The sequence below is a fragment of the Amblyomma americanum genome, chromosome 1 (genome assembly GCF_052857255.1).
Source record: "Amblyomma americanum isolate KBUSLIRL-KWMA chromosome 1, ASM5285725v1, whole genome shotgun sequence".
NCBI classification, from domain to species: Eukaryota; Metazoa; Arthropoda; class Arachnida; order Ixodida; family Ixodidae; genus Amblyomma; species Amblyomma americanum.
The window spans coordinates 268,751,659-268,755,184 of NC_135497.1; positions in this window are offsets into that span (position 1 = coordinate 268,751,659).

Below are 3,526 nucleotides of genomic sequence, written 5' to 3' on the forward strand. Positions count from 1 at the left end.
GATTATCAATAAAAAAAACCATTTAGTCCAGTTGGAAAATTCTCATTTGAAACCAAATGGTAAAAAAACAGTTGTTTTCACCACCCATTGAGCTCAATCAATTGAGCCCAATTGGTGCTTCCAATTAGAAACAATGGGTCACCCAACCAGAATGGTTCACCAGTTGAACTCAAATTGCATACCTATAGCACCCAAATGGTTTAAACTGGCCAAAAAAAATGGTACCCCATTTGGAACCAATTTGCTTTTCTTCCAGGACTGCTGAGAGAGCTCTGCAAACATTTCCAAGTGAGACCAACTAGCATATGCATCACACACAAAGAGCACTATAGTCGGACACTATACTAACATAAATTCTATACAATCAAGCCTACTTATAACGAACCTGATGGTCATGCAGACTGCATTCGTTGCATCTGAAGTTCGTAGTAAGTGGACTTGCGCTCATCATCATCGGCCTGATTACGCCCACTGCAGGGCAAAGGCCTCTCCAATTAACCCTGTCGTATTACAGCCAAAACTTACAATCAGATAGAAGTGCCATTTATTCCTTTAAAAAGTCAGCTGTGCACATCTGTTTCTTCAAAGCAGGCCCTATCAAGCCGCTCGCTAAGCTCCAGCGTGTTCGTGTGTGTGCTCCTGGCCGAGACCCTTGCTGCGGACGAGCCGCGTTAGGGACGCTATAATACTGATAGTGGCTGAGGAGTTCACGGCACCTGGTGGTAGGTCGGCATCCTTGTCTTCAATACCCGACAAAGTTGTGAGGATGCAGCGATGAAGCTACTGCAGCACATGTGCGTGCAGGATGTACAGTGTGCGCCACTCTTGCGTAAAATGCTCGAGCAGCGCATTGAACTCCAAATAAAGAGACACCTCGAAGCATATTACTAGGTTCTTGCAGCAACCTTTCCGCAGAAGTAGTGCCACATAGACATGCGAACCATGTGGAACTAGCAGTTTACCTGAAAACCATTGGTTAGCGTCTAAATTCAGTTTTCATTGACTATTGCGGACTGCTTGAGAGCTCCACACAAGAGTGACGCAGACTGGCTGCCGTGTGCGCGCTGCCTGCACGTGGCATCAGTGCTGAAGGCGGAAATCAGACTGAGTAGGCGACGCACGCCATGTAACCAGATGGACCAGCACACATACCTCGTGGCAGGTAGTTAACTTTATAATATTGCTGCCATTGATTGATCACCAGCTGCAGTAAGTTTCGTTTTCAATGCTGGCCCCCTCTAGTTCTTATTACGCATCATTTTTCTGCTTTAAATGCGTTGCCCAGACTGCACGCACCGACTGATTTTGTATCCTGTCTGGCCACGCTTTGCCAGCGGTTAACTGCAATTTCAAAGCCGCTTTTGTAAAATTGTTTTTCAAAGGTGGAAACTTCCTTTGAGGGAGGTCACGGAAGCTGGGAGACGCTTTTCGGTCTGGGCGCTGGTGGGAAGCTCGTGTGTTTCGACTTCAGGAGCGAGTTTACGGCATTTCCGTTATAACTGAGTGGTGCGACCATGGTTGTTTGTTTTATCTGAGATGTAGTGCCATAGCCATACATATTTTGATGGTAACACCACCCTCATTCATAATAAGTGAGCGTTCGTTATAACCGCAGTCGTATATAAGTGGGCTCGACTGCATTTCCACAGAATATACTTTTGAAGCCACTTATATACCTCACTCGTGAGACTCTCTTGCTGGGGCCAATGATGCTTGCCCATTAAGCGAAGTTATACTTTTAATAACACCCGCGGTGATGGTTGAAATGATTAAACAATTCAAAAGGTTACGCTGCAGAAATCTCTTTTACAAGAACCTAACTCAGTGTTCGTTTTTTATAGACAGCTGTATACATGCAGATCTCAGTCACTGCAAGGCAGTCATTGGCTTCCACTTGGACTTTCAAATTTGGTTGCCCAATCGGAACCAGTTGGAAGCTCGATCCAATTGGGATATCAGCTTCCAATTGGTTTTTGGGTTTCAATTGGAAGCTTCAGGTAGTTCCAAATGGTTCCAATTGGGTGATCAAATTGGGAGTGCCGAAACCAAATGGAACTTCAAGAACCAGTGAGGTGATCAAATTGGAATGCCTAACTGGAACTAGGGAAACCAAATGGACTGACCAAATTGGCTGACCTTTGCGGTCCAGAAGAGCAAGGTTCCGGGCTAGTTGGTAATGCATTTAGGGGAGAAACAGCGCAATGAAACACGGACACACGAAGAACGGACGTGTGTGTCCGTTCTTCGTGTGTCCGTGTTTCATTGCGCTGTTTCTCACCTTTGCGGTCCAACTGGTTCCAATTGGAATGCCCACCCATATGAAAATTTCCAACTTGGAATCTGCTGATATATGCTGGTATTCGTTGGTTTCAATTGGTCTCAACAGGAACCTTGCTGATTTTGTACTGCATCAGATGATTTCAGCAACAGAGTTTGCTGGTTTTCTATTGGGCAAACTGCTCCCAGCAAGAATGTTGCTGGTTTTCTACATGACCAACCAGTTCCAGCACAAAACTTCTGTTCCTAGCTGTAGAGCTTGCTGGTTTTCTACTGAGCCAACTGCTCCCAGCAAGACCCTTGCTGGTTTTCTACAGGGCCAACTGGTTCCAGCTGAAACCTGCTGGTCCCAACTGTAGAGCTTGCTGGTTTTTAACTGGGATTTGCTGGTTCCAGCTGAGAACTTTTGCTGTTCAATTTGGAGAATGTTTGCCATTGTTTGGGTATATTAATGATGTTATTTAACTAAGGGAAATTTTCAGTGGGATTGTTCCTGCTATAAATTGTGTAAAGAGTGCCAAAATTTGATGAGAAAACTTTGCTCATGAGCCATTCGTTACTGAGTCCTGTAGTACTCTTAACGAAGGTCATATATAAGCATGAGCCCAAGGCATGCATTGGTTCAAATGTGAGTGTATAAGTTCTACATGTATGTTAATTGTTTATTGTAGCTTGTTGCTCGTGTCGCTGCTTGCCAAAAGGGGGGTTGAAGCTGCATGTGTGCTCTCGCTATAGGCAATCTGCGTGGTCCTGCAGGGTGACTGACATTTTAGCGTCAGGGCCAGGAAAACACTTGTGATCGCGAGCATTTTCCTTATTTTTGTTTCTGTGTGTATTTAGCATTATAGCCATTACATGAACACTTCGTTGTAATATTTCAGAAAGGTAGAAAACAAAATGCCATTGTATAAATTGTTTATACAATGGCTGTGATCTTTAATGCGGCATTCACTTGCCACGACCTAGCAGCCAGGGGAACATGAATGAATGAGTTGTCAGCTTTGCAGTATGAGTGACCTTGAGGTGACTCGCAATCAAGAAGCACAGCCGGGCTTTTGTTGATTGCACAGAATGCGTATTTTACGAGATTCACCAAAGTTGTGGAAAGCAGTGCGTCAGGAAAGTCAGGAGATATGTTTTAAAGAAAGATGCATGAAGATGAAGAAAGAAAGGAAGCATGAAAACAATGGAAAAGAAATGCAAGGGAAGGGAAAGCCAACATAATGGTTTTCTTTTGCCATGCACTCAC